The following is a 16522-nucleotide window of genomic DNA, read 5'->3' on the forward strand; positions in this document are numbered from 1 at the left end:
TTCGTCTGATCTGACCTATACGAAAAAATTTTCTATTTTTTTATTAAGTACACATATACACACACAAGCGGGTTTGTGTTCAAAACAAGTATCTGAAAGAGAAATGATAACATGAATTCTGACATGCCCAGACCCCAATCCAGACCCTGTGCAAAGCCCAGAGCCTCTGAGACATTTATTCCATCACTGCCTTCAGAGACTTTGCAATCGTGTTGCCTTTCCAAAGGCTGCAGTCACTGTTGGACCTAGTTCTGTGTGCCTCAGATTTAAAACACGCGCATGAAAACAGCCTAACAGAGAAACAGGGAAATGAAAAATATAAAAACCAAACCAGCAGTGAAACCTAAACTATTAAGAAAAACCCTTGGTGTCAGAGAAAGGGGGGTGGGGATGGAATAAGTGCTTTTAAGAAAAATGCTTCACTGCCAATAAGAGCTTTTCAAAAGATGCCTACGGGTCATGTTCCTTAAATTCAGTACTGTGCTTGCTAAATGGACTAACATGCAAAAAAATGTAAGCCATTGATATGTTCCCAAGTGAGCCATTAGAGCAAATGCCTTGCAAAATAATTCTGATGCTAATTCCCTTTCCAGGGTAACCCTTCCACGTGTTTCTCTACCATCCTCTTGAAACAGAAGTGAATATAGCTACATTTCAGCTGGTGTCAGTGCCAATCTACCAATGCTAGAAAACATACTACTGTCTTTTATATTCAGCTTTCCTCCCTTCTTCAGCTTTAAAGTACCAAAACTCCTGACTTTCAGCCAAAAACCAACAATTTGAAGCTTCGCCCCAAGTGCCCCTTCTGCAAGATTTAATTTGAAAGCAACATCAGAGCTGTATCACAAAGCCACGGCCACACTGCCAGTACCAACTCTGTGATTGTGGAGCTCTCACCACTTGCTGCTTCCCAGCTCCTACTCTCAAAGCAAAAGTTTTCCTCCAGAGCTCCAGGGAAGGCAAAGCGATGCTCTTCACCATGCTGACCCCCACGGCCAACTTGCTTTTAATTTTATTCCACAAGAGTCGAACTTGGCTGTTTTAAAAAAAAAAAAAGTCCTACTTTTGACTGCTCAACATCCCTAAAGTAAAACTAAACTGGCTGATAAGCGGTCTGGTGATGGTCCTCACAGAGCAGAGGATGAGGGATGAGTGGCTGCTCCTTGCCAGCAAGCTTCCCAACTCCCACTCACTCAGCTCTACTTGGTGCAACTTCTCCAGGCACTGAGCTCTCTCCATATACAGTAATTAACTTTTAGGCAACCATGTGCTTGCCCCAAACTTAAGCACAATGGAATCCAGTGAGAGTGGTAAAAAGAAAGCAAGCAGGGGACCACACTCAAATCAGGAAACTAAAAGCAGCTACAAACTGCAAGATAGGAATGCACTGAAAACAACTTGAGAGAAGAAACGAGGCCTGAGCGTGGCATCAAGATACACTGCTCCAGGAGATGGGCTTCGGCAACACATCCCCTCACGTGTCAGGAAGCCCACAATAAAAACACAATGGCAAATAGCACGACACACTGGTGGGACACTCAGATGCATAAGCAAAGTACCACAAGGATGGAGCAGCATCACCCACACACCACCCTTCCAGCACCCAGCAGATGGAGAACGCGGTCACGCCGATAAAGTCAAAGGTGGGACCCAACCATGCTGTTCAAAGGCATACTGAGGTGTGGGGGTCTGTGACTGTAGTGCAGAGACCAGGCTTGTTGCTGGCCAGAGGGGAAGGCCAGCAGACAGCCAGAAGCACCGCAGCTGGAGGGTGCAGACCTGATCTCAGCTCACCGCTGCATTCAAACCCATACCATCAGCAAGTTCAGTGGAGCAGTGACAGCCACCTCAGACAACAACTACCATCCTGCCAGGCAGTCAACATACACCACTGACCCGAGTAAATCACGTTAGGATGTTCTGCCAGCAGGACCCGGGTAAAAACATTTCCAAATTATAATCTAATCCTTACAGAGTGTGCAGAAGAGCAGTGGTGGAGGGTGATTCCTGCAGCACCAGTAGTCAATTTAGTGGAGTCCCTAATGTTCCCTAACCTTTGAGGAAAAAGTAGGGAGCTCTAAGTCTAGTCTGAACATAATGGAAAAAATCTGAATGCAATAGGAAAAACAAAAAAGTCAAAAATCCACATTGTTGACTTTTGGTATAAATATTCCTACCTGTGCAAATTCCAAGCTTCTCTTAAAAGGGTCCTGGTACCCCTGAGCAACCATTTGGTAAGGTGGGTATTCCTGCCCCAGACACAACATCCAGGTTTCCCAGTTGCAGGCCTGCAGGCACTCGGCCTGAGCACTCAGCAGTGTTCTCTCCAAATGGGAAAGTGACCCAACCCTCGTGCTTCCACAGCCATAAGGTTTTACAGGGAAGAGGCAGAGCACCAGGGGTCATAAAGACTCTGGCTGACATCAGGCAGCACTTCTTCCTTTCCATGTAATTTATTACCAAATAATGAGCTGCCTCCCAATTGCTGACTGAAATTGTATTTTGGAAGTACCCTGGACCATCGCTGCATGCTTTTACCCCCTGTGGCGAGGATGGGATGGAGAGCTCACCATCACACAGCATGCACTAAGTCAGAAGACACGTAATGTGACAGGGAACAAATAAACACGTATCACACGTAAGGGTCCAGCCGGATAAAAAGTGAAGCAGCATCTCAGGGTTTTCTTGTTTTACTTGTGGGTGTCTTCTGCAGGAGCAAAAGGCAGCCGCTGGATCCGGGAAGAGACACCCCGAACCTCTCAGCACTGCACTGGGACATGGACAGGGTTTGCAGCCCGCAAGTGTGCACTTGTTGAGGCACAGCCGCGTGCTGACGTGAGTCACCGGTGCCGCTGACAGTGGTGCCTCTGGTGCCTCGGCGCAGGAAGTTGCCCAACACCATTTCGGTCGTCGAGTGGCAACACACACACTGGGATGAGGCACTCGCTGCCTTCATCTACTTCCCTCAGAAAAAGTTACTATCAGTGCAGTGACATCCTACAGACGAGCTTATACACAATACATTCATTTACCAGGAGGGGAGGAACAGCAACTGCCACGGCAAGAAAACTCAAGGAGCCAAAAGGAATAAACCAAAGTTAAACCTGTGCTAATAGGTAGTGAGCACACATCCAAATCGCTGACAGACTTTACTTACAGGGACTAAAGGCTGCTTTTCACTGATTTGCAGCCAGGAAAGGTTGTTTTGCACCACAGTAGTGCAGTGAAAGTACCCCATTGCAGGGAACAGCCTTAAGGGATGCATGGCAGGGTGGCTGTGGGCTCGCCCTCACTCCTCCCAGCACCCATACTTCCTGCCACCTCCCTGGCTCTAATCCCACTGTGCAGCTCCTTCTGATAAGGTATCATGAACCTGCACATGGGAAAAGTCTTCTGAGTGCTTGGGGTATTTCCTCTCAAATACCAGCTCCTTTGAACCCCAACAATGAGCAGTCAAGGAGTAACAGCAGGAGAAGAAGGTGGAATTACAACCCCAGTGAAACCAACATAAAAACTTCAGCTGCTCTTCTGGGAACTAACATTTCTGCACAAGAACTGTGTGGCTTTTTACCAGTTTAAACTATATCCATATACAGCATCTTCAAATGCCAAACCATCTCATTCACCAAAAAAGTTTGCTTTTGCTCAACATGTCAGGTTTTCAAGTCTATTGCACTGAGTGGACAGAGCCTGTGGTTAATAAAGATGGTAAAAATCAGCTTCACATGTCCCTAAGCCTCTGTCGCCTTTGTCAAGCACTACACTCAACTGCCAGGCAGCACTTCTCATTCAAGGGGACCATTACACAGCCCTGTACCTGCTCCATTACTTACTGGACTGGCATGTCCTGACACTCAGATAGTTGCTGTCAATGCTGGTACCATCAATCCCAAGTTCCTCAGAGGACATGGGAAGGCTTCTCAAGCAGAAAACCCATGGTCGTTGGAGCTGTTGAAGCAGCACGCTCCTTGGCTGGTGTCCCTTTTAGACAAAAAATCTTACTTTTGGGCTGAAAAATCCCTGAGGAGCTCCTTCAGCACAGCCTCAGTGGCAGCACCCAAAGCAGGTCACAACTTCATCCTCTGGTCTAGATGCTGCCAACAAAGATATTAACCAAGTTTTATTTCAGTAAGGTCCCTGAGAGTGCTCAGGGCCACATGCCTGGATTGATACAGGGTCAGTGCCTCCAGCTTCCCTCAGGACCTGAAGGGCAGCCAACGCAGTGTCTCCACCACACTCTGCAGGTGTAGACACTGTGTACAGTGGCACCGCTCACTTTACAGGAGCATTTGATAATAAAAAAAATACTAAAAGCACAGAAAAGTCTGATACGTATTTCAGGCAACTCAAACATCCAAAGTAGGAATTACCATCCCCTCTGTATTTCCACAAAAGTCAAGTCGCACAGCTGGACACAAGTGAGCCCCCAGCAGAAGCTGCAGTGCTGTGGCAGCACACAGCCAAGCTCAGAGATAACATATCCTGGCACTCAGCTAAGTTCATCAGCTCAAGCTGTGTGCTGCATTAATTGCTACTTCTGAGCTTTCAGTTCAGAGTTGTGTCCAACTACCTTCTGCAGAGCTTGGGAAATGTGAGTTGGCACCTGCCAAGAAAAAACAAAAATCAACAACCTGCTAACTAGTTCAAGTTTTCTGACTTAATATAATGTCAGCTTAATTGTTCTTGCATAGATGTAACATAACACCAGACTTCTAGGAGGCAAAAAAAGGACTCCAAACCAAGAAACACAACAGAGGTTAAATGATTCTCATGTCACTGTATTACTACTCAATCATTACTAAATCCGTCTAAATGCAAGTCCACCAATGATAAGATTTGGAGAGTACATATACATATATATACATGGTATATTACACATAAAGTTAGCTTGATTTCATACATTAGCCACAAAGCTAAGCAAGTTACCTTCTCAGCATTGAAATCCACCATAATTCAGCATTTTTAACTTCACATTTTGCATACAGCATCCATCCCTAGGCAGGCACCAGGGCAGGAATGTGAGTTTATTGGGCCCTCCTCAAGGTTACCCCTTATTTTCTGCTTTTAATCTTTGTCCTCTTTACTCTTTGTTTGGGCCTTGTCAGAATCCAAACCTTTACCGACAAAAGCCAGTCTCCGCTCCTATAGAACCTGGGCAACCAAGCACGTTGGTGTGTCCAAGGCGGAATAAGGCGGGAGAGCAGTGGGATGCTGCTCCTCTGCTGCCACCAACTCGTTGCGCAACTTCACCAAAAGAAAAAAAAACAAAAGAGACGGAAAACTCTTAAGGGCCACGTGCAGACAGATCCCAACCTCACCTCGAGCACCTCATCAGCCGTTTCCTGGATTTCAACCCAAAACGCGGGAACCCCGGAACGCCTCCCCTACTCCCCCCTCACCTCTGCAAACCACAGACCTTCTGCACATCCACGGGGGCTTCCGCGCGCTCGGGGCAGGCGGGCAGCGGCGGAATAATCGCTTTTAGAAGGGTTCTACTTACTTAATGAAGCGCCGCGAGGGTTTCATGGGGGCGACCCGGAGGCGAGGGCACGTCGGGGCCGCGCTCCCGGTCCCGGCGCCGGGCTGGCCCCGCTCTCCATCCGCCGCTGAAGCGCGCAACGAGCGCGGGACTGCCCTGCCGGAGAGCGGGGGCTAATAGAGGGGCTGTGAGGGGGGGTCACGGTAAATCCCGCGGGCGGACAGCTCGCGGAGCCGCGCCGGGAGGAGGAGGCAGGGAGCGGGGGTGTGGGAGGCGGGTCCGCGGCCGCCGTGGGGAGGGGAAGGGGGGTGTCAACGCATCCCCTCCCGCGCATCGCCATCCAGCGCTGTCCGCAGCGGGGCTCCGGGGGACACGCGGTCACCCGCGAACCCCAGAGCCAAGCGGGGACCGCGCCCGGCGCTCGCGCGCGCTCCCCTTGCGCCCCAGCGGAACCTCCCGAGCGTCAGAACAAACAACAAAAAAAAAAAACCCACCCCATCCAAACGCGGAAAGCCGAAAACTAAACCAAAAAAAAAAAAAAAGGCGGGGGGGTGGGGGGAGGACGAAGGCCGGTGGCGGGGGTAGGCGGGAGGGGAGCGCGGGGCAGAGCGGGCGGCAACTCACCGCGGTCCATGAAGCCGCGCGGGTCGGCGGCGACACACAATATGGCACGGGGGGATTGTTGTCAGGGAGGCGCTTGCTTCCTGCGCAGCGCGGCGGCGGCGGGCCGCCCCTCGCCGCCGTGCTCCCGCATGGCAACGGGAAACGAGCCACGGCCCCCGCCGCTCCGTGCAGCGCGGGGGCCGCTCTGCACGCCGCGCCGGCCGCGCCGCGGGGCGGTGCGGGCTGCCAGCGGCCTTCCGGCTCCGCGTCCCGCCACGAGCATCCTCGCCGCCTCGTAAAAGTTCACCTTCCCCCCCTCCTCCTTATCCTCCCCCCCACCCTCAAAAAAGCCCCCAAAATTTCAAACATAAACCCTCCTTTTAGTTTCCCTTCGCTTTCCTCACCTTCTCTATATTTATTCTTTTTGTCCTCTCAGCAGAAATGAAGCCGCCGCCGTGTTTGCTCTGCCTTGTAGCGCATTGTACTCCGCTCGTGCCTTCGGCTTTAAGCTTTCCAGGGCAAGAACTCGGCTGTTTGCTCGGAGGGGCTGAGCCCTCCTGCGTGTACACTTGCAGTTTTACAACATCATAAAGGGGACCTCGGGAAGTCGCTCACATAGAGGAACTTTGGTTAGGACCTGATCTTCCACTGCAAAAAAAGTTTATTCGCTTTTCCAAGGTTTCCTCACCTTCTGAAGGACACAGCTTATGCCTGCTTCATGATGACTCGCGGTAATTTTATTTATAAAGAACGATGAGGATGTGTTTCAAGGAAATTCCCCCACTCCACGTTAGGAGGAACCAGTTGTTGGAGTTTTTTTAATTTGAAACAATTTCAGAGAACAGCCTTGTGGGTTTTTTAAGCGTGAAGATGTATCAGGCTCAGGGTTATAGCATGCAAAATATTCTCCTAAGGGCAGAAGATCAAATCCAGTGGCAGGGAGGCTCCTTCTGCTGCACCATGAAGCATGACCAGCTTCAGAAACAGAGCCCAACCACACAGCTTTGACCAGAATAAATTATTCTCAGCAAATTTCATTTAGCTCCTACCTAATTTCCACTGATTGAATGTGTTATGATTCATTCAACCTCTTCTTTTTCCTTTTACAGCCTCGAAAGTTATCCAGGGCCTTCCTACCATCTCTGCAAACAACAGAAATGCACTTATATTAATTATGTATTACCAAAGCCATCTAATGCTGAAAGCACTCTCCATTCCTAAATCATTAAAAATAGACCTAGCACTGCTGGTACCAGCAATGCTTTGCCCGTAAGAGGCTCTTTTGACTAAATTCCTATCCCTCAGAAAGTGCACATCAGCGTGCCTTGTCTACCTCTCACACCTCAGATGCTTTGGCAGAGGGAGGAGCAGGGCTGAGCAGAGTGTTGTTTGCCTGTTGGGATCAGGGTGTGTTGCTTTGACTTTTGCCCAGCTGGGCGGCAACCTGAAGGAGAGACATTTGAATCCAGGATCCCTTCAGCTTCAATTTATTATGGGAAAGGTTCAGCGTGGGCCACGGAAGGTGGTATCTATTCTCAACCTTTGACTGCATTTACACTCTGGCCTTTAAAGTGGGTCTGCTCACTGGTTTTTTCCATTTACCCCTTGAAAATGTAGTCTGGGTTCTGTAGGAACGCACGCTCTCTCACCCTTTATAGTTTAGTGGTAGGAAAAAAAACCACCAGAAAACCAAACAAGAATTAAAAAGATAAAAGCTGTAAGTACCCTGAAGTCGCCACCCTCTCACAGACTTGGCCATTTTATTTAAACAAAATTGTAGCACAGCACTTCATATGAAATAAAATGTTTCCACGCCTCCTGAAAAACATTGTCACCTTTACCTTTCTCAGCCCTCCCTACTCTCAACATACCCACATTAGGTCCTTGTGGCTTTAAACTGTAATACATTGTTCAAAATCCAGCAATTTTGCATCAATACAGTGACCAAGATTTGAGGTTTTTTGGAGCACCTTCTGAATCTCTCCCTTAGCTCTGAGTCCAACCACAGTCACCTTCACTCAGCCTGCGAAGTCATCAGTGGCTGCAGCAGTGCATCTGGGGACAGGGGACAGAAGAAAGCCCAGCACGATTCCTAGAGAGGCTTAAACTTTCTGCCTTATGTCGCACTCATCTCCATAACATGCAGTAGCCAGTTACTCTTCCAGCAGTGCACATACAGTCACAGTCCTGCAACAGCTCCTCCGTGCAGTGTTAGAAGACCTGTAGCCAACCTGGCCCGGTTTGGGCGCAGAGCATTTTGTGCGGACGTTGCCAGGTTAGGTGCTGGGTACAGGACAGGTACATGCACAGATATGGGATTTGAAATCCCTAGTGTTGCAGAGATGGGAGTCACTCCTCAAGCGTGTTCCTTCTCCCACCAGCCACAGCCTCCAGGAGCAGCCCAGCACATTCCTGCCCAAAGACCATTTGCAACCCGGGGCAATGCTTCATTTCCACCCTGTTTTCAGCAGCAGCCCAGATCCATCCCTGCAGCTCACACAGGAGCCAGGGCTCCAGGCTCTCCTGGTCCCCACCAAACACACAGCCAGAGAGAAGAGTACACATCCTTCATGAACAGGCAGGGACAGTCTTCCACCACAGGCCCTCTGGATCATACAGGTACACACTCACACCTCTCCTGATGTTTGCCTGCTCTGTTTGTCCCTGCCTGTATTGACTCCTGACTACCAACCTCTGTCAGCATCAGGATGCTTCTCTTAGTCCCAGGCAGCTGCCAGATAATCGAGGGAACTGTGTTTATCTCTGTTCAATGTCCACACCAACTTTGATCCCTGCTTCCTTACTGTGATCCAGTTTGCCTGCTAACTTGCATGTGATTTGTGAGGGCAAGAGGGACCAGCTGGAAGCAATGGCATCAGACAGAGCCAAGGCCACTGGTATCATCCTGCTGTGCGTTTGTTCACCCCCAAGGAGCTGGAGAGCCGTGGCGTGGAGGATGCCCTGCCAAGCTGTTTTGTGCAGAATGCCTGAAAGCTGCTTGCTCCCAAATTTCAGACTGAAGGCATTAAACCATTTTTTCCTGCAATGTACCCTGTCCCAAGATGGAGGCTTGTGGCTACCAGCAGTCTGAGCCCACATACCGCCTTGGTCTCCCTCTTGCTCCATCTCAGTTTCCTATTGCAGACAGCACAGGCACCAGAGTTGAGGGAAATCTACAGCAAAACAGCAACCGAGCAAAGCAGAACTCATCCAATAAATATGACAAGGACATTGTGCATTTTTCTAACAAAGACCTTTAAAATAGGTGGGACTGACATTAGTCATGGTACTCCCTACAGGTCTCTGCACAGAACCTCAGGATGTTCGTGCAGCATCTTCTGCAGCCCCCCCAGGCAGGAGGCATGGGGAAAATGGGCTGCAGAGGTGGAGGCAGGTGCTGAGGAGATGGCAGGAGGCACCTTCCACCCTACCCTTGTCAACTCCTGCTTTGAGCCAAGATAGACTTAGCAGAGGCTGCTGGTGCCTCCTGGCCTGGCTCTAGGCTGTCCTTGAATGTACTGCCCACTGAAGGACATGCCGTGCCTGCTTTGCCAAGGCAGCTGTACATCACTGCAGTCCTCCTTCCCAGCTCCTTGTGTGGTTTCTGCCAGAGCCTGGCCGTCCTCTCCCCTTCAGAGTACAGTTGTGGGTCTGGGTGATTTGCCTTCACCACAGGTGATGAAATGCAAGAAAACAAAGAGAAAAACAAGAGGTGGTTTTGTTGTTTGGTTTTTTTTCTGCTCTGTGCAGAAAATAGGCCTGTCCACCTCTCCCATGTCAGGGTGAAATCTTCAGCCCCTCTTTCTTGTTTCAATCCGAGATGTTGATAGTAAATGGCATTTATATGAGCATCCTGGGAGAAGACTTTCCCTGGGCACAGAAGACGGTCATCCAAACCTGTTATGTGCAGGACAAACCCACTGGGAAGCCAAACCTGTTATGTGAAGGACAAGCCCACTGGGAAGATGCAACCTGTCTCCTGACAGTTGCAATTCACCTCTTCTGAGAGGAGAGGGCAGAGTGGGGACCCTCTGAGGGCTGTGTCAGCCGAACATGACCCGTGCCACCCAGCGCCATGAAAGCACCTCCTCACCCAACCTGTCATCTAAAGTTGGATGAGCATGGAGAGCAGGGAGCAGCAAGAAGGGAACTGCTAAAAAGCAGAGGGGTGAGTGCAGGAGGTTCAATGGCATGCATGTGTGATATAAAAGCCAGCAAGCCTCAGTCACTGCGCCGGGATTTCTACCACAGGTGTGAACAGTCAACTGGGCTTCATAGTGTCTCAGCACTTCCCATCATGAGACCTCAGGCCCTTTGATCCTGGTGAACTACAACTGGTGTATCACCCTGCGGAAAGCTGGCATAAGGGAAGTTTGTCAGGTTAATCCATCCAGGAATAGCACTGTCTCCTCCACAGGAGCAAATCAGGCTGCTATTTGCAGCTCAGGCTAACCTTTGTTTCTGCCCAGGGATACTGTGGGAGAAATGCTGGCCCAGCACTGGTTGGACACCTGCTTCTTCTAGGTCTTCTTGTTGCAAGCAGCATCTCCAATTTGCATCGACAGCCTGTTTGAAGTAATAACTTCAAAGGGACTTCCTATTTCTCCAGGTTGCTGTGTCTGCCTACTCAGCTCTCACACCGTAACTTTCTGCTTCTGGTTTCTGCCTGGGAATGTCTCCTGCTTTGCTGTCTCCTGCCACCAGTCTAGTCTAGCATTTGATCTCTTCCCTCACCCCAGGCAAAGCCATGAGGGACACTGTGCAGTGCATGGTTCGTAGCATTTCTTCTCCTGCCATCCTGCTGCCTGCCACATTTGCTCTCAGCTCTTGTATGTCCTGAATGGGAGTTGGTGCTTAAGTTCTTGTTGTTGTACCTGTATACAGACAGGCCCAAAGTCCCTCATTTTAGGGACTGAAGTGCTGTCTGCTATTTTCTTTTCCCCTTAACAGATCCTCCTAAGACTGGAGGTCTGTTAACATCTCCTGAGACCCACTCTTCTATGGATATCTCCGCAGTATAGATCCAGATTTCAGACAAGCGGGTAACTGTAAAGGAAGTCGTAGGGGTAATGTTACCTGGCAAAATTAATAATTAGATTATTTCTCAGCCATACAACCACTGATTGGAAAAATGTTCAATACTGGTTGCAGTATTCCTCCTATGCCACATGCTGCATGTCCAAGAACTGAATTAAATGTATTGAGTTACCATCAAAACACTAAGACTCTTCAATATTGGCTATCAAAAAATGATTGCAAAGCTAAGACGTTATCTTTATTAGAAAGAGTTTGAGAATATTGCTACTCTGGGAAACACTTTGGGTGGGAATGTCAATCCTAATTGCACCTGGTTGTGTGGTATTGCTTATGCTATCTCAGTAAATTATATAAGCCTAAACCTATGTGAAATGGTTCTGCCAAAACAGAATAGTGAACATTTTGCCAGTTTAGCTGTGTCACTTGAAGGTGAGGGGTTGGGTTTTTTTTCAGACTTCTAAATGGTACAGCTGAAAGATACTCACAAGGAGAGCAGGTTGATGCAGCCTGGTTTGAAAGCTTGTGTAGAACTTACTCAAGAATGGAGAAATCAACCATGGAGTAAAGCAAATGTGGTCTACCTTAGCAACACATTATATATTTACACATGTATATATATTGTATTTTATATATATATTATATATATGTTCTATTATATATATTTACTTATATATATTTATATCATATATTTAGCACTGTCTTCTGTTTACTCTTAAGCAGAAGGAAGTTTATCTGTAGACTTGCTATCCTCAACAATATACAAGGAATAAAATCTGCATCTTTACTATTGGAAAGAATCTTGCATTGTTAAGGGGTAACTTACTTACCTCTCTTTAGGAGTAATACAAATACCTTACAGAAAATAGTAGCAATTTCCTAAATAAGACCAAGTCAATTGCTTTTGTTGTGCACAAACAAAAAGATTCATGCCTTTTAGTATCCAGCCCACTATGCAATGTGCCCGGCTGAATTACCCAGAGATACTTTGTTTTGAAAGGAGTACAGAAATCCTGCAGGTTTAATTGCCAATAAATCAGCATGACCTCCACTCCCTGACACTTTTTTTCACAATGATCTTTTCAAGCAGAAAATGAAGAGACTGATTTTTACAGTGTGTGCCTACTGCCTTTGGAGAGATAACAGCAATGACACACAGGCAGGTTCCTCCATTAAAAGCTATCCTAGATAATGAAGGACTCAATCAATGGTGTGTTCTGTTTGCTTTCTGCTTATTTTCACCTTGTGTTATGGCACTCTCTTTTTGTTGTGATTAGGAGAGTACTTGCTTGTTTAACAATTGGCTTTCAACTTGTATTCAGCAGCACTTGAGATGAATTTACTTGTGGTTCATTTTTATCCTGATGCTTAAAATTTTAAGGCAAATGGCAATAGTTCAAGTTCTGATCTGAGGTTAAATATCTGAGTAGGGACTTGGCAGCCTGAAGAGAGCTTGAGTACTTTTAAAAGAAATTGTTTTGATTTCAGTGCAAAATAGTCATTATGGTGCCTCTCAGCAACAAAGTTTTATGGATTTACCTTTTTATTCAAGAGAAAAGGTTTGATTTAAAGCCCAGTGAAAAACCTGAAAGCTAACCCCGATCTTCCTGCATGTTATAAGCTTTACTTGTCATATCAGCTTTTGCTGAGCCTATCTTTAATACAAATATCTTCAAGCATTTACAAGTGCTTAGCTTCAAAACACCAACTGAGGCAGCTAGTTATTATAATCTCCTCTAACAGATAGATGGGTTAGTACGGAGGGAGACTGAGAGGGGAACAGCATCTCATCATTGTACAGTGGTAGGCTGGGGTTCAGCAGCTCTTAACTAATCCCCAAAGAGATTTTCTTTCATCCTGCTATCATGTGTTTTGGCTGAATTAGGAACAGCACAGAAGAGCTGTGGCTCTGCTGTTGGATATTTTTGGACTCATGTTACAGGTGATGCCATCCTCATGTTCAGACCAACAGCAGGAGGAATGCACAAGCTTTCCAAGGCTATTGCTGGGAGGACAACCTTAGGAGATGCTCTCTGAATGTCCCCTTTTGCACATGACACTTACAAACCAAGGAGTGCCTAACACAAGACAAAGGACAGTGATCCACCTACCAATTCCTTCAGTCTTCCTGGGTACTGCAAAGGCAAGGAAACAGACACTGCCTGGGGCTGAGGGAAGGAAGGACCACCAGTCTCCATATGCAGCTGCTGATGGATAAGTTGATCTTCAGACAAGAGACAGAGGCAATAGGAATGGCAGTGATGGGGGCTCTGATGACAGCAAGGACACAGCTCTGGCATGCATGCATAGCTCCTTGGCTCTCCTGACTCTCCTTTGTCGTAACCTGTAGTTTAAGGGATTCCAGACAGGGCAAAAAGATTGTACATGAAACTGTCACGTTATTCTTATGAAGTTCGAAGTGTTTGCAAAAATACACAAAGGGTGAAGAAAAGAAATCGAGACAAGAAGTGGGATTATGGATGGAGCAAGCAGGAGGGCATAGTTCTTATAGATATTTCTTGTGTATATATATTAGATACAAGGAGCCTTGTGCAATGCTCTTATTGCTACAAAGTTATGCCATCACTGGTATTGAAGCACTGACCCAGGCAGTCCAAGTTATCAGCTCCAGTGACTTCATGATGTGACAAGAGTTCATAAGGAGAGTAATGTGGAGTTCTGATCTTCCCTGTCTAGGGCCCACATGGTTTGAGACTCCAAGTGCATTGATAATTGTGGGTTTGCAGCTTGGTTCTGCAGGGAATTTACCCTTTGTCTGAATCTCCCTCCATTCCTGCAGTTGCTTGATAACCTCTCCACACAAGAGAAACTCAAGATGTGGTCCTTGTATGAGGCAAATACCAATGGCTGACTTGGTACCTGCAAACCAATCTTCAATTAATTTTTCAAGCAAGCTAAGAAAAGTCACTCTTGCATAGATTATATTCCATCATCAAACCTGAAACATCGCAGCCTGTTCCAGTCAAAGATTTCAGACAGGCTCCCTGGCTGGAAATATTAGAAAGACCACAGAATCACAGGATATGCTAAGTTGGAAGGGACCCACAAGGATCATCGAATCCAACTCCTTGCTCTGCACAGGACCATCCCCAAGAGTCACATCCTGTGCCCAAGAATATCAGCCACATGCTTCTTGAACTCCAACAGGCTTGGTGCTGTGATCACTTCCCTAGGGAGCGTGTTCCAGCATCCAACTACTCTCTGGATGAAGAACCTTTTTCTAATATCCAACCTAAACCTCCCCTGACACAGCTTCAGGCCATTCCCTCTGGCCCTGTCACTGGGACAGAGAAGAGATCAGTACCTGTTCCTCTTCCTCCCCTCACGAGGAAGTTGTAGGCTGTGATGAGGTCTCCCCTCAGTCTACTCTTCTTCATGCTGAATAGAAATCCACTGAAATCCTAATCACCATGTGCTAGGGGCTGGCATGGCTCCTGTGAGCTATTTCTGAGGGACTGATGTGGAGTAATGAAATGAAGGCATACCAAGTAGATAAAGGGATCAGCCTGCCATATTGCCATCACTCAGAGTATAAAACGCATGGGATGGGAGGGAGATTGAAATGGCTTCTTCATTCTGTAGACAAAAAATACTATTTAATTCTTTCATTGCCCAGGTAAGATGTGCTTGAAACTCCTGGCTATGGAATAAAATTTGTTCTCTTCAGTGCACTAATGCTGCCTATAATCTCATGAGTCAGAGCTGGAGATGGACGAGGTCTTGGAAAATAATCTGGACTCAGATGTCCTGTTGATTATGGACTTATTTGGCGAGAAGAAAGCCTATTCACCTACCAGCTGGTGCATTTCTCTGTGGCACTCAGGAAGGTGCCTTCCAGTTGATTAAGGACAGCATAATGATCACACAGTATTTTGTTCGGTTGATATATTCATACACTCATTGTGGCCAGCAAACCGTATGCCACTAATGGTCCTGGTTGAGTATAGGAAGCCTTTTCTCTGGAAGCCAGTCCTTTTGGGCACACTCTCTATACCCATCACTCATGGATTATGAAGGTTTTTATCCACTTCACTATCAAAGCACCAACAGCTGGCTTGCCAACATTAAGCCTGAGGATCATGGACCTGCTGGGTGTCTGAGGTAGTCGTGCTAATAATGATGTCCTTTAGGACTGGTGGTGTAGACCTCTACACAGACCAATACATCCTGCTGGGGAATGGCCCTTGAGATGCTCAAGTGGCATCTCCAACTCTTCAGCTGGGTAGTTTTGCACCTGTGGCAGCTCGAGCAGGGCTGGTGGGTCCCCGTGCAGCACAGAACCTCTCAGACACATATCACCACGGCATCCAATGGCAGGCGGCAGATGGGAGCTCCTCAGGGATGTTTCCAGATGTGAATGGGAATTTACAAACTGCTAAAAAGCAAATAAAATAGAGGATGGGCTGAATGTTGGAAGGACAGAAAACAATTCTGTGCAAGGCCACATGTGTCTGCATATGTACGTCTAGAAAATGTCCTGATCCCCATCTAAGGCTGGTTTTGTTCAGGAACCAAAGTCATCCTCCCTCTCCTTCACAAGGTTATTATTGTTGACTCCCTTCTGGGGCAGACAAAATATTGGTGACCAGTCAAAGATAGTCCTTAAACACTTTGTTTTGTTCACAGGGCACAGTCTGTTTTGAACATGCAATGGAGAGAATCCACAAAAGAAATCATTTGAGATGAACCTATTGTTGCCTTAAGCTGGCTGCATTGACCAGAGCTGCTCAGTGAAGGGCTGAGACCACCAAGTTCATTAAAATATCAGGAATTAGCAATGTATATTCCCCACATTCTATTACTTACTTTTCATTTGTACTTTTAAAAAATTAAGTGTTTTGTCCTTTTATGGATCCGTGGTGGAAAAAAAAAGATTGAATTAGAGATCAAATGCAAATAAAAAAATTAGAGATCAGATGCAAATGCATCTCATAAAGGATTCACCTGGCAAGAGGACCCCAAGCCCAAATCAATAGGCTGGTTTGCACAGAGTTGGTGCCAAGGAGGAAGATCCAACACTGTGCCCTGGAAAACTTGATCCATGAGCTATGGAGCCCCTCATCAGAAGGCCTTTCTTCACATCTTATCTCCAGTGTCTTCAGAAAAAATAGTTTTGCAACATATGTTGCATCTACATCCTTGGGGAAAAGTTGGGGGTTTATGACCAGGATTTCCTTTGCTTTTTCTTGTGCAAGATTAGATTTCAGACAGTAAAGCTGAGTTTTGGAGAGCTGATGATGTGTCCTCCATGCCTGCAGCTGCCACTGGGGTGGTTCTGCACTCTGAGTATCACAGGCTTTAATAACCTTGATGTTCTGATCTTTCACCTATAATAACCAAAATAATTTAAAATTGACTAAAGCTTAAAGCTATTCAGAAGAAAAA

The 16522-nt window shown here is 47.0% G+C and overlaps 1 protein-coding gene across 3 annotated transcripts in view; it reads right to left on the minus strand.

Moving 5' to 3' along the window:
* FOXN2 (forkhead box N2) overlaps positions 1-4079 on the minus strand; it is a 28848-nt gene extending 24769 nt beyond the window's left edge. For 2 of the 3 annotated variants that reach the window (XM_008934789.2, XM_008934788.2), the window contains exon 1: positions 3834-4076. The gene's annotated coding sequence lies outside the window, so the exon portion shown is untranslated. Of the gene's footprint in view, positions 1-3833 lie in introns of all 3 variants that reach the window. The other variant, XM_018085253.1, reaches the window with a different exon arrangement.
* Positions 4080-16522: the final 12443 nt, after the last annotated feature.

This window comes from Manacus vitellinus, unplaced genomic scaffold (genome assembly GCF_001715985.3).
Source record: "Manacus vitellinus isolate BGI_N305 unplaced genomic scaffold, ASM171598v3 scaffold_8_pilon, whole genome shotgun sequence".
NCBI classification, from domain to species: Eukaryota; Metazoa; Chordata; class Aves; order Passeriformes; family Pipridae; genus Manacus; species Manacus vitellinus.